The sequence below is a fragment of the Canis lupus genome, chromosome 22 (assembly GCF_011100685.1).
Source record: "Canis lupus familiaris isolate Mischka breed German Shepherd chromosome 22, alternate assembly UU_Cfam_GSD_1.0, whole genome shotgun sequence".
NCBI classification, from domain to species: domain Eukaryota; kingdom Metazoa; phylum Chordata; class Mammalia; order Carnivora; family Canidae; genus Canis; species Canis lupus.
Genome location: NC_049243.1, coordinates 34,308,433 through 34,329,783, shown reverse-complemented (window position 1 = coordinate 34,329,783; position 21,351 = coordinate 34,308,433).

Here is a 21,351-nt window from a genome sequence, read left to right as displayed (position 1 = left end):
ACCCTGAGCCAAAGGCAGGCACTCAACCATTGAGACACCTGGGTGCCCGAGACAATATTGTTATGACACACTGGATAAAGAAGTAAAAAGAAAATGGTAGTGTAAGTACTATGTTGGATTCATTATATGAAACTAATTATCAGACAGTGGGAAGAATGCTTCCAGAAACTTGTTTTAAAACAGGAACAGATGCATGACAATTCTATAAAAAAGAAAAATAGAGTAACAAAGGAAAATATGCCAAAGGCAAAAAGTACATTAATCAAAATATAAAATATGTAGTTTTATGAGCCAGTTTTGTAAAATTACTTATCTTAGCCTTTAGGATTTGGTAAAATATGTTTCTGTCTCAATTGTAGCAGAGCAAAAGCAGCTTAATATCCCTAATCTGTCACTTCATTTAGTCACAAATGCAGAAAACCGGTATATTTACAAATACTCATTAAGGCTGGCTACTTCACTGGATTTTCATTTTTCTGAGCTCCATTCTATACGTGTAATGATGAAATAGGGAAGTTTCCTCCTTATTTAAAGTGACCAGCACATTTTCCCCTCTAGGGGATAAAATTGCCAAAGTCACTTGTGGGGTTAAAAAAGATCTAAAAAATAAAATAAAATAAAATAAAATAAAATAAAATAAAGAAAGAAAAAGAAATGAATGCATTTCCACTTTTTTAAAGAACATTCTCTAAGTGTTGTATATGCTTCATGCTGAAAAGTCATAAACAACATCTATAAGAGACAGTCATATCAGTAATAGGTGTTAAGATATTTATTTTCCTTAATGATGATGGCTTTCTGAGTTTTTTTTAAATTTATGGAAATTGATGATTAATGTTTAGACACTTTATTTTTGTCATTATTATTATTATTACTTATTTGATTATAGCATGACATAGGCAGTTATTGTCAATCTTGTAGCAAGCTTGTTTAGATTCTTTAGGATAGAGTATCAAAGCTAGAATACTGGTATTCTAGTAAAATATTAGTAAAATATCTATGTGCATGTTTTTTTCAGACATGTCCCTTTCCTGACAAAAAAAAGTAAAATTACATTTTGTTGGCAGTCTTTCTGATTTCCTATCCTTTTCTCCTTTATTCATCATTTTGATACAATCTAACATTTTCTTGAAAAGTCTTGATCATCTAGAGAAATTACACGAACACTTCTTTCTACTTAGACTCAAAACACTGTATTGTCAGAATTGATGAATCATCTACTTTATCATTTTTTTGTCAACCTTCATGTTTTAATGTGTTGATTTCTAGCAAAGGCCTTACTGTTTGTAATCAGCTGTTACCATTTTTGAATAATAAAATCAGTAATGCATTTGTATAATGCTGTATATTTTATTCAGTACTTTAGGGAACACTAAACTCAATATTTCCAGAGAAGTAGACATTCTAAGATCATTAGTCTCTTTTATGTAAGTAACTCAAGGTACATGTAGAGTGCAAAGAGCAGATTTTGGGAAGAGATATATGAAAGCTCCCAAGAAAGAAAGAACTTCTGTATTTAGTAGTTCACAGTGACGTGTGAGATCTCACTAGAGGGAGGTATAAGGCTGGACTTGAATAACAAGTCACTGAACAAGTCAACATGAAAAGACAAATGGATCTTCATTCCTGGGCTGTTCATGCAAATGCCACAATACGGATTTTCCATGCCTGGGAACCCTGGGAATTTTATGAAATTTGAGGAGGACTTTATCCCTGCCTTCAGGGAACTCACTATTCTGTCAAACAAATAAGATCAAATGTGATAAAGTTATACTACTAAGATGTAAAGTATTTAACATGAGCAAGGAAGGAGTTTCTGAGCCTGATTGGGGCAGTTTAAAAAAAAAAAAAAAAAAAAACTTCAGAAAGGAATATTTTAACCAGTGTCCTGCAGTTTGGGTAGAAGTTAAGCATGGTAATAAATTGAAGAGCAAGCAAGTGTTGCATGAAATCCAAGTTGTAACTGGGAGAACCTCAAGAATAAGAAGGGCCCAATAGGCTCTTGAACATGTAGACAGCGTACAGTATTGAGTTGAGGAGAGAATAACCAATGAAACACCATCTAAATGGCACCTATAATTCTGATGGAATGCTGCTGTTCCTTCAGTGTTGAGGTTTATCTGATCTATAAGTTCAACCCTAACCTATCGGGCAGAGAAATCCCAATAACAGAGAAGAAGTTGTCCAATTGCAGTTAGCCAATGATCCATCCTAGATAACAAAATCATCGTGATAACTTCCCATGTCTAGATTACATGCTTACTAACAGCGATTTTATTAAATATTCTCTTTACTTGTAAAGGAAGCAAAAGTGCTCATTCCTTAATAAGCAACTCCTGTCAGCTTTGCATTCAGAATGATCTTTTTAAAAAGAAGGCAGGTTGTGAACTCCTTTGTTTAAACACAACCATCACTTCTCCTGGTGTTCAAAGTAAAAGCCAAAGTTCTTCCCATGGCCCACAAGCTCCTACACCATCTCTTCTCCATTATGCATTTCCTCCCTGGACCCTTTCTCACTGCTCTTTTTTTTTTTTTTTAAGATTTTATTTATTTATTCATGAGAGACACACACACAGAGAGGCAGAGACTTATGCAGAAGGAGAAGCAGGCTCCATGCAGCCCAATGTGGGACTTGAGCCAAGGCAAAAGCTCAACCACTGAGCCACCCAGGTGTCCCTCTCACTGCTCTTCATCTCTTTTGCTGTTCCAGCTGTGCCATTCTCTGTCTTTTTCCTGCTTTAGGACTTTTGCAGAGGCTGTACCTTATGCCTGAGAAACTCCTCCACTTTAATCTGCCTTTAGATTTGGCTATAATATTTCACTCCTTTGTGCATTTTTAGTATTGGCCCTAATGTTGTTTAAATTATGAATAAGGCATTTAGAATGGGTATTAGATTAAGTGTGCCTCCCACCATCCTTGGCTGTCTGGCCATGTACTCATTGGTTGACTATCAGCCAGTGCCATGTAGTCTGCTTCAGAGTAGGAGTGTGCCTGAGCAATATTAAGTTTGGTCCTACTAGTAAGTGTGGCTGAGAGTGTGTTGTGTTAGGTTCCTTAAATTACAAGGAACAGAAATTAATCCAGGCATTGTGTTCATGTGACAGTTAGGAAGCACTGTAGTAGAAAAAAGTATTGAGATATCCATGTGTTCTGAGATTGAGCTTATGAACTTAAACTGAGTAACAAGACAGGAATCTTGGTAAGTGGACAGAACTCGGGAGAACTGGAAATAAAGCTTCAGGTAAGCCTTTATAGAAAACACAAGATCACAACAGAGTTGGGCCCCATGAAGGCCAGAATGTAAGTCAGAAGCTTTCACATCTTTAGGAACTCATTTTATCCACTCTTGTGCATCACTCCATCCCACACCTAGAAAAAATTTCTGTGAACACTAATTGGTATCTGAATGCTCTTCTCTCTCTGATTCCCCTGCTGCTGCTACAGGTTTCCTATACCTGTGTATTTTTTGATTTGTGATCTTTCAAAGATTCTCCTGTGGATAATTATTCAGGCCACATGGATTCTTTAACCTACTGTTTTCCTACATTTCAGCCTGTACTTTTATCATCAATCTCTCTTTTTACCTTTAACATTTAAATTCTTCAGGAAAGAGGTTCTCATTGTTTGTTTTTTGTTTTTCTTATCTTTTTATTTTAATCCCTAAATCTTTTTGGGAAAACATCCTGCCCCTGACCATTGAGAAGTCATTAATGGGCCTCATTTAAACCAGGTGTCCTTCATCAAAGGAGCAACTTAAATTAAGATATTCTTTTGGGTCAGGATATAGAGAGGGATCTGCAGTACTGGTTCCAGGGCCAGCAGCAGCAGCATTGATGTCACTTGGAAATTTGATAGAAATGGAAATTCTTAGATCTTTCTCCAAATTCACTGAATCAGAAACTCTGGGAGTAAGGTCCAGCCCCCTCTGTTTAACAAGCCTTCACAGGCTACTATTTCAGAACAATTTACTAGAAAGGGTTAAGGATATAACTGCACAGTGGTCTGTTTAATGTAGAATAACTGTATTTCTGGTTGGTACCATTAACCAACATAGAAATTGCAAATAAAAGGATCCGTTTTCAAAGTAAGGAAAAGAAAGTCAATTTGTCTCCTATTGATTTCAAGTTTCCAAAGGGATCCCAGATGAGGATGTACAAGAGCCAGGATGATTGATTTCTAACCTGTCACCTTTGTGTGTGTGTGCATGTGTGTAAGGGAGTGTGTGGACGTGTATCTATCTCTAAATATAGACTTTTAAAACATCCCTAGGTTAACAAATTACAGTTCAAGGTAAACATGGATAAAGAAGCCATGGGTCAGTAGGAAGCTTAAAATATTCATCTGCAGCCAGGCAAATGAATGAAAGCAAAAATAAGGGGATAGTTTTGATATAATTAAGGTCCCAACTCTGCTCATTTGAGTTAATCAGAAAAGGAGAGGATTCTGTATGGCCCTGACATATTAGTGAAAGCCCTTAAGAAGTAAATGCTCTTAAAAAAGGCCTGAGCTCCAGCTGCAGTCAGAGGACCAATTATTGCTGACTCATTGACTGAAGCTGCTACCATGTTGGAAAAGCCCGCTTGAATAGGAACTGCAGTAGGTAGACTCTAGAAACCTCTAGCGGCTTTGAGGATCCACAAGTAGCTTCTGGCCATGCATCTAGCAAAAATCCAGGGCTCTTAGTCATATAGCTACAGGAAATGAAGTCTGTGAAACACCTAAATAAGCTTGAATGAGGATTCCCTAGCCTCCAGTTGACACCAGTGGAGGAACCAGGGAGCACTATGTCCAGACCTGACCCATACATAATGTAAGTGAATAAATGTGTGTTGTTTTAAGATTTAAGTGGTAATTATTCTGCAGAAAAATAAAAATAATATATCAGCTTCTCAATGCATTTAAGAATGTGCATATATTTTTAAGTGCAATCCATATGCATGTATTTGGAAACAGGAAAAATAAAACTAGAGTTTTCTTTTTATTCTTCCTTCTACCCTCCTTTCCTCCCTTCCCTTTTCACACCATGGGAGTGGGGAAACCTCACAAAATAACTCTGGTGGTATTTTAAAGTTTGTTAGGATACCAGTTGGCTGAGGGAACCAATAAAAAAAAGCCCACAGATTTGTAGGAAAACCTGTTTTCTTAAGTCTTCATAACACTTAGAAAACCCTTAGGCTGAAATAAATACTTTCTATTGCCACATAGAGACCCTTATGAAAGGTGAATACATAGCTATCAGGCTGGAATTCACACTTAATCAGTTCTGTATTAGAGGAATATAAAAATAATCTTACACCAAAGAAAAATGGGTGTGAAAACAGATTATAGAAAAAAAGAATATATACATTCATTTTATACTTTGTAATCCTTCTTTCATCCTAGAATCTAAAAGCACAAAAACAGAGAAACTATCCTTTAAGATACCATTTTAGAAACACCTATTTTATTCTTTAAGATCCTTCTCATCTCAAAATTGTCTTTGGAGAAGGAAAACTCCTTAAATTTACTCACTGTACCTTTCTAATAAGGCAGTAAGTTTTAAGACTGCAATTTCTTTTAAGACTTTTACTGCTAATTATGAAAGGAAATTGATAGTCCAAGAAAAAATATGTGTGAAAAATTAATAAACTTTCTAGAATCTTAAAAATGCCTTTTTAGTCCGTGTCACTGATCTATAGTTTGGTCCCTGTACTCTTTTAAAGATTGGTATCCTAGTCTACCTAACACCTGGCTAAAAACCTAGGTCTGTGTCATTTTATTCTCTTCCACTTATGCTGATTTTATATTTATTTTTCTTTATAACCTGAATTGTCATTCTACAACAATCCTACGATGTAGATATGTCTGCACTTCACTTTTGGAGATGGCTAAAATTGAACCCACATCATTTCTTTAGCTCCTGAACACATAAATGGGGAAAATTGTTGCTATTGAATATCTAATATCTTGTAGCTGCCCAGCTTTGGACATTTGGAAATTCTGGAAGAAGAAAGTAATTTTAAGGATAACCACCACATAAGTTATAGAACATTTTAACTGGACCAAAGCTGATACCACTCTGGGTCTTTATCACAGGATCTTTACCACAGAATTTTAAAGACAGGGACACCTGGGTGGCTCAGCGGTTTTGCGCCTGCCTTTGGCCCGGGGCGTGATCCTGGAGTCCCAGGATCCAGTTCCAGGTTGGGCTCCCTGAATGGAGCCTGCTTTTCCCTCTGTCTGTGTCTCTGCCTCTCTGTCTTTCTGTGTCTCTCATGAACGAATAAATAAGATCTTTAAAAAAATGAATATTTAAAGACAAAACACTCAGTATATCTAAAACAGAACTCTTCATTCTCAGCTATTTATATGAATAACCCAGTTGCCCAAGCCAGAAACCTAATGCTCATCCTAGAATTCCTATAGATCCCAGACTCCTCAGTCTCCCTTCTTTACAAATTCAGCCCACACTGGCCTCACCATTTGCGTCTTGAATAGTTCACAACATTGCCTTTCTATTTCAATCCTGATTCCTTATTCTTACTGGGTTCAACTTTGGCAAGAGCCTATTTGGCAACTTTTTCTAAGAGAATCCACATTAGTACACAGGCAAAGGGTCCAGAACAAGTCTAGCAACATGTACAATTTTGTCAAGCAACTTGTAAGATGTTAATGTTGAGTATCTTATTTTAGAGATATTATGAGTCTGAAGCCAATAATATTTCAATGTGTACATCATCAAAACAATAATATATTAGTAATTCAGGATTTTAATTGCTATTAACAAAAAACATACAAACTAATATTTATTGAGCAATTACTATATGCAATTTGCATGCATTCTCTTATTTAATTCTCCCAATAATCCTACCACATCTTATTAAAAGGCAGTGTAGCTGTGATTTAGGGCATGGACTTTGGAGTGATACTATCTAAGGATGAATTGTAGCTTTGCTAAAACTTAAAACTTTTGTGATCTTAGAAAAGTTTTTAATTCTTTGGTGTTTCAACTTGCTTCTCTATAACATGGGGATGGTGATAATTGTACCTACCTGAGCAGGTCTTTCTTGGGATGTAGAATATACTGAGTAAATATTATATATTTTTATTACCTCTATTACATAATTCTTGGAGACTCAGATTTTTAAGTAACATGCCCCAAGTTACTCAGGTAGTAAAGTGGCACAAACTAGGTTAAATGTGTATGTTTTATTCTAGACTACAGAATTATAATCTTACTGTTTTACTGTCTTCCTACTGGCATAAAGGCTTGGAAGTACAATTATCAAACTGTGTTTCCTTTTGCAAAAAATACATTTTCTCATGTTGTTGATTTTTGTCAGATTTTTTTGTCATAAAATTTATGACATATTTGAGATTTTAAGCATTACATTAACATTTTAGAAAGCTAAAATAAAATGTTGACTGGCATTTTCTCTATTGCTGCCACCCAGGAAATACATGTAAAATTAGCATTTTATTTAGAACCTATCCTGTCCATTAACCAGGTCCCCAGAAAAACTTCTAAAAAATTTACAATTTCTATATTTAGATGTTCTCATTTTATAAATAAATGTTAACCTCAGCATATTTAGAATATAATGTGTCGTCTTCATTTTGATTAAATATTGTATACCTATGACCAAAAAATAAGATTTTATAAATTATTTTATAATATTTAAATAAACAAATGACATTTTGAATTTTCAACCTCTTTCTTGATCATTTCTTTACTTTAAATCAATTCCTATTGTTTGAAGCCATAATGAGAAACAAGACTTATTTTATTCCTATAATCATCATGTTGGTATGAAACGTGTATATCTGTGTTGATCTTCATCAGAAGGCAGAGGTGACAAGGCTAATGACATTTAATGATGGTGTGAGGATGATTTGTTGGAGAGATCTAAACCAGGAAGCCAGGGGAATGCATGCAGTTTTCTTATATTTGATAGTCCCATAGTGCTATGCACTTAAATGAGGACATAGGTAGTGCTATGGAGGGAGACCCTAGCCTTTCTGGCCACTGTGCCTTTTTTCTATCTAGAGAAAGTTGGTAGGGGACAGGGGAGTAGCTAAGCCCCCTGTAATAAAGGAATTGTTCCTTCATGGAGAGTGACTGGTTTCAGAAATTAACATCAATATATATTTTCTTTTTTATGTCTAGAAAAGTAACTCTTGTATGTAGTTTAGGAAAACATAAGTGAAAGAGGTATTTAATGGATCAATTTTCTTAGTTGGAAACAGCAAAATTCACAACAGTTAAAGTAGACTTAACACTTATTTGAGGCAGATTCTGAGAGCCATGCAGCCAGGGAAATTATTCATATATCCTGCAGAGAAGAATCTACCAAAAACAAACAAATAAACAAAAACAAAAAACAACAACAACAACAACAAAAACTTCTAGCCAGCACTAGAGGGAAAAGAATCTTTGGAGGAGGGACACTTCAGTGACTGAAGACACAAGACAAAAAGTGGAATACTTTACATTTGTTCACATTCCGTTCATTGATACACTTATTGCCACATGACTTCAAAAAGGTCATGAAGAGATTCAAGCAGGGAAGGCGTGCCGTTAATATGGGAAAAGCAGAAAGCAGATTTGATGAATATGTAGAATTCTCCACTATAATTTTTGATTTTTCAAGTTGTTTTTCTTCCTGGTAATTAACTTTATATTTTAAATAGTACATTTATGTTCTTATTTCTTGATTTATCTGAGTTAGATAATATATAGTGCAATACTATAGTACATTCCTATAGTAATAATAATGAAAATATCATAAATATTTAATACCCTCTATGATCTATTCTTCCTCTAATACTATCATATCATTGTATTTAATTTCATAAATAGATGTTTACATCATTGACTCATAAACACTACAAATACAGAGCCAATAGATACTTTTTTCATTGAAGGCTTGTTTTGAATTAATAATTTCCCCAGTTTTGGGTCACCTGGGTGGTTCAGTGGTGGATTGTCTGCTTTCGCTCACATCATGATCCCAGGGTCCTGGGCTTGAGTCCCGCATTGAGCTCCCCACAGGGAGCTTGCTTCTGCCTATATCTCTGATTCTCTCTTTGTGTCTTTCATGAATAAAAAAGTAAAATCTTTAAAAAATAATAATTTCCCCAGTTTTAATTTAATCACTAGTATCATTGGGCATATACATACTTAATCTCTATCCAGGTGCCTCTTACTATTAATGATCATGTTTTCCCACTGTGTCAAGTCTACAATTTACCCTGATAGTTCAGTCTATTTGCTGAGATAAACACCTACTCTCCTTAGTGTACTTTCCAATTTTGTTTGGTTACTTGGTTTTCATGGGTCCCATTCTAGCTCTAAGGATTGAATGATGATTGAATATTGATTACTAGTCATGATAATTGCATTCTCTTTGCCAGTGGTTGTTTTTGATACACTCATGGTAAGCACTCTTGTCGAATATGGACAGATGGAGATGGTGCTAGAGAAAAGCTATGAAACAGTAGCTCACCCCTTTTTGGGTTTGGATAATGTCCTTTGAAGACAAGATGCTTGGATCTGCTAGAACTTCTCTGCTTACACGAAAACACTAAGACAACCATAGAGAAACTTTTCTGGATCCCTGAATTTGTGAATCAGCTGAAATAAATATTTGTGAGACATTTTGGCTGCAGGCTCTTGTTCTGAGATGTAACAAAAGAATAGCCTCATATTATGCCTATGTTTTTTCTGTGGAGTTTTAAGTTTAAGAATATCTATTCTAAAGGAGAAGGGATTTGCTTGATCTCATCAGCCTCTGTTTTCCATCATTTCTTGCCATTTTTGTGTTACTGTGTTATATGTATTTTACGTTGATTTTTTTTTTGATACTTGTTTATCTGGGGAGCAGTGAGATTTACTGTTACTTACTTAAACATGTCTTAAATCTTTTTTAAGTTTTTGTGAACTAATTCTTCATATTAATGCATCACTTCTCTGAAAGTGTTTCCTGAGAAGTTCTTCTCTGATATATTACCTGTGGTTGTCTTAGGGTATGTGTAGTTTTTTTTTTTTTCCTGGAGTTTACATAATGTTTTCGTTGGCATTAAAATTATGTGTTCCAAGTTATATTCCTTCAACACCTTCACAGTTTTTTTCTTTCAATTTTTGAAAGACTGCATTTTCTTTGACGTTCTTAAATTATGTTTAATTGGCATAGGGGGCTTTATATATGAGTGGTTGGGTGTGCTTGTCATTGTCACTCTATGAAATGTTTCAAAATATTTTATTTTAATAGGAAAATTCTCAATTATTAACTTAAGTTTAGCTAATATATTTGCATTTCTCTCTTGAGTCTCTAAATTTAAAAAAAGCGATGTTTTGACTTTCAGTTTCTGGTCTGACGTGTAAGGAGCTTAAAGTCCTCACACTCTATCCACACAAGAACAAAAGTGAACAAAGTGAAAATCAACAATTCTGATACCTCACAGAATTAAGGTCACAGGAAAAAACTGCTGCCTAAAAATAGAGAAAGAAGGCAAGTAGGAAAACTTAAATTTTAATTAACATATTGGTGGAGGCTCAGTGTAGACAAGCTTGAGAATTAAAAATTCTCTGGGTAAAGGGAGTGGCTAATCATAGAGAACCCTTTTCATGTATTACATCTAGGAAACCTATCCGCTTGTAAAAGTGAACAGTGGAGAAAAATCCCTTTCTTCTGGCAGGTGGAGGGAGGAAGTAGCCATTTAAAATATACTCAGAGCATTCTGTTCTTTTTAAATGGACCATCCCCAGGGAAAACTATTTTACCAGACCTAACCTACTGTGGTTTTAGTAGCATAACTGATCTGGAGGTGAGACATATCTAACACTAGCTCCCTTTAGCCTTTACATGTGGAAAGAGAAAATACCTATCCTCGTGTCCCTTTTGCTTTCTTACTACACTGAGGAAGGAAAAAAACAAACAAATTAAGAAGCACTCATGAAGATTGCAGTCCAGGCCCTTAGTATCACTAAAAGACTGTGACCTAAATATAGGACTATAGAACATACCCTGTTCTTCCAGATCTCACTACAGCATCAGTAGGGCTCTTGTCTGGTAATGGGCAAATGCAATACAAATGCATGTCTTGGATCTTATTTAAAAAGTTTCCTAGGGGAAACTCAAAGACAAAAGGACAGCCAAATCCAGGATAATAGATGACCATTTAGTCTCTGACACCTACAGTTAGAGCAAACAGTAAACACAGCCTAACTCCTAGCCAGATAAACATAAAATCTCACATTTAAGATCTGTTTACCTCCGACTGTCGACTATTTTACATTGTGTACAGCATTCAACAAAAATCACAAGTTATACTAAAAGTTGACTTTTATCAACATGTGAAATTTAAGAAACAAAACAGGTGAACATATGGGAAGGAGGAAAAGGCAAAAAAAAAAAAAAGAAAAAGGAAACAAACCATAAGAGACTCTTAAAGATAGAGAAAAAACTGAGGATTGATGGAGGGATGTGGATGGGGGATGAGCTGGATTGGTGATGAGTATTAAGAGGGCACTTGTGATGAGCACTGGGTGCTGGATGTAAGTGACTAATCACTGAATTTTACTTCAGAAACCAGTGTTACACTGTATGTTTGCTAACTAAAATTTATATTAAAACAGAAACAAAACTCCAAATGCCAGAACTCAAAAATGCAGTAACAATGTTGAGCTAGTCTTCTCTTCTCTACTTGGAATAAATTCCACATAGTCATGGTGTATAATGTTCCTAAAATTTTGATAAGAATTTTTGTTTCTTTGTTCATAAGAGCTATTGATCTATAATTTTCTTTTCTTATAATGTACTTGTTTTGGTATTAGGATAACGCTGACTTCATAGTATGAGTTAGGCTAGGAGTCACGTTGTGTTTACTATTATTTCTAAATGTATGTATCAAAACTGAAATCCTTGGAATTCTTGTTTCAATCTCCCCCATTGTCTTGTGTTTCAGACTCTTTATTTAGGCAAGAACCTTTCAGTTCTTTCACCTGTTAACTGTGTTATTACATAGGACCCTGACTGATGTGGGAAGGTTTGGTGGAGGGGGCAGGAAGTGTTCTATAATTCTATGACTAGATTTCAGTATTTGAGTGATTCTGTGCCACTGGGCTGTGTGACCTCCATGAGTGCCTCTCTCAGCTACCCTGCTCCTCCCCCACTTTTATGTGAGAAAGGGAACACTAGTTAAGGGCTAGAGGTAGATATTCCTCTACCACCAGGTAAGTTAAGCACTGGTAAAATCCAAGGTGGTTAGGCTCTAGTAAAATAGTTTCACTGTAGAGCAAGCCTTCGTTAAGGAGAACAGCATGCTATAGGCTTATTTTAAAATTCTTACTTTTCCTTTCCTTCTATCAGAAGCAGGAGGGAATTTTTCTGAAGTATTTACCCTAAGACCCTGATGGGGCTCTTGGAGAGAAAACTCACAATGTTAAGGGGGACCTCTCCAAGGCTGGAACCAAGGAGTCTTTTATCTTTTAATCTCTTCCCTCATTGGTTAGTCAATCACTCATTGCTGACTCCTGGGGTAGCAGCTTTAGTTCCCAGGTACTTGTGATTGTCTATATTTAGCTATGTTTCTAGCTTCTGGTGTGGTGCTTTGACCCATAACCTCAATTATCTGACAGATCTAAAAAGAGTTGTTGATTTTTAGTTTATTCACCTTGTTATTATCATGATGATGGAAATAATAGTTTCCAAGCTCTTTACACGCCATCCTGGAAACCAATGTCTATTATTGCTTTTATTTATGGTTGGTTTCTTGAAGCTCACTGTATTTCCACGTGGGTGCAGTATTCCTTTAGAGTTATTAACCAATGGGATTAGTGAATTCTATTCAGGAGAGATATCTAGATTCCACCATGCATGACTACAAATGCGTTTAGATGGAGATAAAGAGAGCCCCCTGAAAATAGGAAAATTGATACTAAAGTTTTATAGTTGATGAGGCACATTTGATTCATAACCTGCTGTTCAAGAATTATTTATTTCAGTTTTAATAATCTAGTCTTGATAAAGAAGATGGGTAAGAGAAAGAAGAAATGAGCTAATCAATATTCTTTATGTGGTCATATTTTCCCTTTCCTTATAAGATATTAGACCTTTTTTAATGTAATTTAGTCAAATTTGCTACCATTTTTTTTTCTGTTTTGAAATAATGACTTTGAGGGCCATTGTCCAAGAAAAGGGCACACCTAACAATATCTCCTCTACATAATTGCCATCCTTTAAAACTCCATCCCTTCTTTAAAACCATATCCCCTGTAGTTTCACTAACATTTTTATGGTCTAGGTCTTTTCTTTGGAGTGTATATTTGCAGATTGGATCTATTAATTCATTTCTTGATTTTCTGACATCATGTGGATTAGGATTTGAAAGGGGGATCGGCAATGCATGATAATTTGCCACTCAAGTCTTAGAACTGTCATCAGGAGATTTCCCCCCCACTTCTTTAGTTAGAAATGTTTTCTAGGTCCCATCACATTTTATATTAAGATCTAAATCCTTATGCTTTAGAGCATATTTTTCAGAAATTTCCTGAGAAACTGTGAATGAGAGAGGTATTTTTCTAAATTATTACAAAACTGACCCAGCAATTGAACTACTGGGTATTTACCCCAAAGATACAGATGCAGTGAAACACCAGGACACCTGCACCCCAATGTTTATAGCAGCAATGGCCACAATAGCCAAACTGTGAAAGAAGCCTTGATGTCCATTGATAGATGAATGGATCAAGAAGATGTGATATATATATTCCATATATGAATATATATATCTGGAATATATATAATCTATCTATTATCTATCTGTCATCTATCTATCTATCTATCTATCTATCTATCTATCTATCTATCATCTATCTATCTATCTATCTATCATCTATCTATATAATGGAATATTACTCAGCCATTAGAAATGGCAAATAGCCACCATTTGCTTCAACATAGATGGAACTGGAGGGTTATTATGCTGAGTGAAGTAAGTCAGAGAAGGACAATCATATGGTTTCACTCATATGGGAAATATAAGAAATAGTGAAAGGGATTATAGAGGAAAGGAGGGAAAACCAGTGGGAAAAATTAGAGAGGGTGACAAAACATGAGAGACTTCTAACTATGGGAAATGAACAAGGGGTAATGGAAGGGGAGGCAGGTGGGGGGATGGAGTGACTGGGTGATGGGCACTGAGGGGGGCACTTGATGGGATGAGCACTGGGTGTTATACTATATGTTGGCAAATTGAACTTCAATAAAAAAAAATTACGACACTGAAAATATATTTTTTCTGTCCTCAAACTTATTTTTCTTGTGTTTTCTTACAGAATTTTGAAATCAGAGAATTATTTTTTGTCATATTTTTTGAGAAATGCTATTTTCAGGATGCCTTGGTGGCTCAGCGGTTGAGCATCTGCCTTTGGCTTGGGGCATGATCCTGAGGTCCTGGGATCGAGTCCCGCATCAGGCTTCCTGCATGGACCCTGCTTCTCCCTCCGCCTATGTCTCTGCCTCTCTCTCTCTGTGTCTCTCATGAGTAAATAAATAAAATATTTAAAAAAAAAGAAATTCTATTTTCATCTTCACTTATTTTATGTGACCAAGTACAATATAATTTCTGCATGTTTAATTTTTTCTACCTACACACTTTTAATGGCAAACCTTTATTTCCAGTGTTCCAGAATTTGATGAAACATATTTCATGGGTCTCTTTATATTTTAGTTGACATTATTATGTAAGCACTTTCAATCTAGAGACTTGAGGTCTTCAGTTCTAGGAACTTCTCTTGCCTTTATTTTCTTTCATATTTTTTTAAATATCTGATATGTATATCTTCCTCTTCAAAAAATACTCTTATTTCTAATTTATGTGAGATATTTTAGCTATGATTTATTTTCATGAAGACTTTGCTTAACTTTTCCCTAAGTAATATCTATTATATTTATTTTTAAACTCCAAAGATCTATTATTTTCCTTTTATTAATCTTGATCCTATATAATGGTTGCAGTATGTCTCATATCACAGTCCATTAATAGAGCTCTTTAAAACTTTTCTTCTCCTATTTTTTGTCTGAGAAATTTATAAGATAATGATTACTGGAACAAATAATAATACTTTTCTACTATTTGGTCTCAAGGCCATATCTGATATTCATGAAATTCTTTATCATCGATTCCAGTCTCTTCATCTTCAGCTATAACCTCTGCTGGAATAGGTGGCTCACTTGTAAGGTGACCCAAATCTTTGTCCCTAAGAGCCTCATACATCATACTTGACTCAGGCTCTGATGCTGTATTTGTCAGTTTACCATAAACATTAGAATGCAGAGTTAAAGACACACTAAGTGGATCTCCTGGGTGCTGTATATTTTCCCTGATCCCATTGTGTCACAGCAAGTCTATCTTATCCCAATGATTAGAATTCATTCTCCTTCAAAGGTAGATGACTTCTCTTCTGACTGCTAGTATCTTGGCATAAGAATATTGAAATGAATAGGCAGGGAATAGTCTCAATTTGAAGACTAATGGAACTCTTGCTAGAGTACCTAGTAGAAAAATCTATCTTCTACAAACCAGAATCTCTAAACCTATAGGGTCCAGAATTGCAGGTATTTGAAAGTATAAATTTGCTAAGTGGATCACGGAGCATTGTTGTTAGTACAAATCACAAGTTGAGTTTTTCTGTGGAAATTGACTCTGATTTGGGCATTTACATGCATGAACCTTAATGGGACATACTCTTGTCATCAGGGTCTGAGGAAAACTTAAGGCAATAGGATTCAGCTGAGGGAGAATTAGTACTTGATACAGTCATAATAAATGTTTTAGTTAATGCCACTGGGATTTCAAAAGTTGTCTGAGTTAAAGGGTGAACTGTAGTGAGCTATGTCATATGTTGTCTAGATTTACCCTGTAGAACTCAAGCTTTAGTTTCCCAGGTAATTGGGCTGTTAACAGCCAACAGTCTTGGCTAAATCCTTCTCCCCCTTGTCTCAGCTAAAAAAAAAAAAAAAAAAAAAAGTCACACCTCAAAAAATGTCACCTCCCTCTTCCTGTGAAAGTCTCCATCTAAACACTGGCTAATGATTGAGTATGAAGATCCGAGATCCAGAATCACTAGAGAATTTGCTCAGGCTTTTGTTGTAACCGAGCTAGATTTCAGCTCTTCCTTCTGTTCAATTCTGCTTCCTTCTTATTCCTCAGGTATTAATCCTGAGATCATTGACCAGTTCATGTCAATCTGCATGTCAGATTTATTTTCCTAAGAAATGTCTTGTACTGCTAATATTTCCTTGGTACAACTCTCCCCACTTTTTTAAAATTAAAGTATACTTGACACAACGTTATATTAGTGTCAGGTGTACAGTATAATGATTGGACGAGTCTATATGCTATATTTACCACAAGTGCAGCTACCAGCTGTCACCATACAATACCATAGGCTATATTCCCTATACAGAATCTTTTATTCTTATAACATATGCATTCCATAACTGGAAGCCTGGGTCTTCCACTCCCCTTCACCCATTTTGACCATTCCCCCACTTCTCTCCCCTCTGGCAACCATCAGTTTGCACAATTTCTCTGTCACAATTTCCTGTCCTGAAGCAGGTGGATCTGAATGTGAAAGCAGCCTTTGACAATGATGATGATTGTTTTTTTTTTTTTTTCTTCCTGAGCCTTTGAGTTTTTCTTGAAACTGCAAGGCCCCCACTAACTCTCTCTAGGTGGATAAGTCCCTGTTCCCATTCTGTACATTGGATGGGAAAATAAGAGCAGTACTTTTCTTTTTTTTTTTTTTTTATTTATGTATGATAGTCACAGAGAGAGAGAGAGGCAGAGACACAGGCAGAGGGAGAAGCAGGCTCCATATACCGGGAGCCTGATGTGGGATTCGATCCTGGGTCTCCAGGATCGCGCCCTGGGCCAAAGGCAGGCGCCAAACCACTGCGCCACCCAGGGATCCCAAGAGCAGTACTTTTCTATAGCAAACTTTACTTTGTTCTCTTATTTTTTACTTAACTTTTTATCCCGCCTTCTATTGTTGTTTCCAGATCCCATTGAGTCTCCTGGGGGAAAAAAAAAAAAAAGTTTCCAGAGTAAATCTCTGATTTATTTACAGAGTAAATACTCTGATTTAGCAGATGTTTTGCTTTCTAGCATTTTCTGCTTGGAGATAGGTAAAGGTTATCACATGTTCCTATAGGTAGATTTTCTTTTTATAAAAATTTTATTTATTTATTCACGAGAGACAGAGACAGAGAGAGAGAGAGAGAGAGAGAGGCAGAGAGGCAGAGACACAAGCAGAGGGAGAAGCAGGCCCCATGCAGGGAGCCCAACGTGGGACTCCATCTCGGGTCTCCAGGATCAGGCCCTGGGTTGAAGGCAGCGCTAAACCGCTGAGCCACCCAGGCTGCCCCTATAGACAGATTTTAAAACAATTTTACTTACATCTTGCTCTGTATATGATGCAGTCTCTTTGTAGTTCAACAGAGCTAAAATGGTTCTCTTCTTTACTTGTTTCCTCTCTGACACCTGAAATCCTCTACTGTCTATTCAGATAAAACTATAATATAAATTCCAAATAAAAATACATTCTATAAATGCTATATATTCTAAGCTAAAATAATTCTAATCAGTTTTACTATGCAGCAAATAATCCATGGAGTAATATAATGTATGTGGAAATAAATTTGAATGTAGGATGTGGAATTTTTTTATAATAAATTTATTTTTTATTGGTGTTCAATTTGCCAACATACAGAATAACACCCAGTGCTCATCCCGTCAAGTGCCCCCCTCAGTGCCCATCACCCATTCACCCCCATTAGGATGTGGATTTTAACAAAGGTTTTGGAAATTATAAGAACTGGGCAGGACCCAAAGGCAGCCAAAATTCTTTATGGACAAGAGTTGTAGTAATTATTTTACCAAACATCAAAGTAAGGATAGCATATAATAATTAAAATAAAATAAAATTCTAAGTAGTTTGATACCTTGGAGACTTTGCTGTTATGTCAGCTATCTTTATGGTTTAAAGAGGAGTTTCAAAATCTGCACTGATTCTTCTTAGATATTTGAGATTCTTTTTAGGACTGCGATTCTGGGAAACTTTTGTATAATTTCTCCAAAGAGTAACTGAAGGAATATATATATATATAGCCAATTTTAAGTATTTAATGAGGTTGTTTATATCTGGCCATAGAAGCTTAATTTCAGTGTTACAAAGAGATCTTCTTATATCAAGTTTAAAGACCAGACTAAAGATAGTACTTTTTTGTTACTGTGATCTTGAGTTTTGCATAGAAGATATGTTTATATTTTAGTGAGATAATATTTACAATCTACATTTATAATAATCCTAAAGTTTCAATTTGGTGCTAACAGTTTTTCCAGCAGAGGTTTCTGGTATCCAGAAAACATTTACTCTTGAAGCACTTATGGGTATACTCACTTTAGATAGGATTTTTCTAAGTGTAATCCTTTCCTAGAAATTTATTTCTTAAAAGGAATTCTGTGGGGGAGGGGAGGAGGGATTTGATCCTTTTATTTATTTTTTTTATTTTTTTATTTTTTTGATCCTTTTAAATAACATTTGAGAGGCACCTGAGTGGCTCAGTAGTTAAGTGTCTGCCTTTGGCTCAGGTAGTGATCCCCAGGTTCTGGGATCGAGTCCCACATCGGGCTCCCTGCAGGAATCCTGCTCCCTGTCAGAATCCTCTGCCTATGTTTCTGACATTCTCTATGTGTCTCTTATGAATAAATAAATAAAATCTCTAAAAAAATTGAATATGAGAGGTATGACAGTCATAAAATCTGATTTCCATTAGATATGCACAGTGACTTACAAAGGAGAAATATGACCATTTAACAGGCAGAAAAAAAGGCTGAACCAGTTGACTAGATTATTTTTAGATTTAATGTTGACTAGTCATTTTGCAAACTACCTCAATTATCAAGGAAACTTTTAAAAAGTAAGCTTTTTCTTAGAAACTGATATATTAGTTTTGAAAACATAATGTGGAGGATATACTTATTGTGCTTTAGGTAGATATAAATGTTTTACTTTTTCTGTTATTTGACTCCCTTTATCATAAGTCCTGCTTATCCAATATTTGAAGGGACTAACAAGAATATAAACTATCACATTTCTCTAAAATCTTTGAACTTTCAAAGTTGAGGAATGCACTTTTTTATTGAAGTAAAATTTCAAATATAAATGTTCCAAAGGCTCAAAATTATAAAGTGAGAAAACTATGCTAAAGGTATTTCTTTAAAGTTTTTCATTCTTTAGTCATAGCTGAATGTCTTAAACCTTGAGTTTCGGGCCCCCACGTTCATTTTAAAGTATTATTTCCTAACGATTTATCTGAAGTCCTCTTCACTTGAAGTCAAAGTGATTTTAGTCTACATTTTACAGTTTTATGAGTTGCTTTCAAAAATAAGGTTTTGTTTTTAAACTAAATCTACTCTCAGCTTGATCCTTCTTCAGTAGTGAAGTATTGCATTCTAACTCTTCATTCTGTCTTTAAGGAAAATCAACTACATAATTTACTTCCTAGGAAATAACTAACGATGCTAAAAATCCTTTGAAAACTGAGGAACCTTTGTTAGTTTATTGTTCTTTATAATATATAATATCAAAATTTATTTGCAAATGCCTATGCTTTAACATATTTATTCACTTATTTAACAACAGAGTAGCAAGTATAAAGTCAAGAATTAGATCCATCGTGTATATTTAACAAAAGACAACCCTCTCTTCTTGTCCAGTATAAAAATATATGTCCAGTATAAAAATATATGTGTGTATATATTCAAATATTTAAGTTGGTAATTATTCAGGAAATACAAAAAAACACACACATGCTTAAATAATTTCACATTATTGGCAAAACAGAGTTATCACCATATCCCACCCATCCTATTAACATTCTGTATTTGATCTTAGCCAAAAGGCTGAGAAGTGATTGTCCTATTAACATTATGGAGTAGGGAACCTCCATGGCAAATTATTTGGCCAGCTGAATTAGGATACTTGAAAAAAAAGCCTTAAGAATTACTGATAAAATCAACAGATGTTTTTAAGTGATAGGAAAACTAATTATAGATTTATCAGCTCCAGTACTATTAAGAGGACAATGTTTTCACCTCAGATGTTGTAGTCCGAAACTGAGTTGGGATATTTTCTCTTCCTTTATTTCTATCCTTGAGGACAGAATATGAAGAACCAGAATCAACTTCCACATTAAAAAAATACTAACTCTAAGGCTATGTAATTTTTGAATTTCCTTCTTTTTGAAGGAAAAAAGAAGGGATGTGAAAGCTAGAAGAATAAGAGAAAGACAATGAGATGGGAGATAGTTGGGTGGAAGAGAAGGATAAGAATAGAGACTCTCCACAAATGGGAATGGGATTAATAAAGATTATGGAACTGTTTCCTTTGCTGTGCAGAAGCTTTTTAGTTTAATGCAGTCCCACTTGTATATTTTTACCTTTAGTTTACTGTTTTTGATATCACATCCATTGAATCATCCTCAAAACCAATGTCATGAAGTTTTCCCCTCTACTTTGCTTTCTTCAGGATTTTTGTTGTTGTTTTGTTTTGTTTTGTTTTTTATAGTTCCAGGTCTTATGTTCAAGTCTGTGATCCATTTTGAGTTTATTTTTGTATGTGTGGTAAGGTATGAATCCAATTTCATCCTTTTGCATTTCAAAATCCATTTTTCAATATCATTTCTCAAAGAGACTATTCTTCCCCTGTTGTATATTCTTGACATCTTTATCAAAAAACAGTTGTCTGTATCTGTGTGGTTTTTTTCTGGGCCTTCTATTTCATTGGTCTATATGTCTCTATGTTGTGCGATACTACTGATTATTATAGCTGTGTAATATATTTTGAAATCAGAAAGTGTAATGTCTTCAGTTTTGTCCTTTCTCAAGATTATTCTGGCTCTTTTGGATCTTTTGTTGTTCCATGTGAATTTTATGATTAATTTTCTTCTATTTTTGTTAAAAGAAATAATTTTTGGAATTTTGATGGGAATAGCCTGGAATTTGTACATCACTTTGAATAGTATGGACATTTTTACAATATTAAGTCTTCCAATATGTGAACATGACATGTCTTTGCATTTATTTGTCTTTGATTTCTTTCAGCAGTGTTTTCAGTGTACAAACTTTAACCTCCCTAGTTAGGTTTATTATCAATTATTCTAATCTTGCTAATGCTATTGTAAATAGGATTTTCTTAAATTTCTTTTTTCAGATAGTATGTATTCAGGCATAGAAATGCAACTGATTTCTGCATGTTGATTTTTGTGTCCTGCTACTGTGCTGAATTTGTTTATTATTTATAA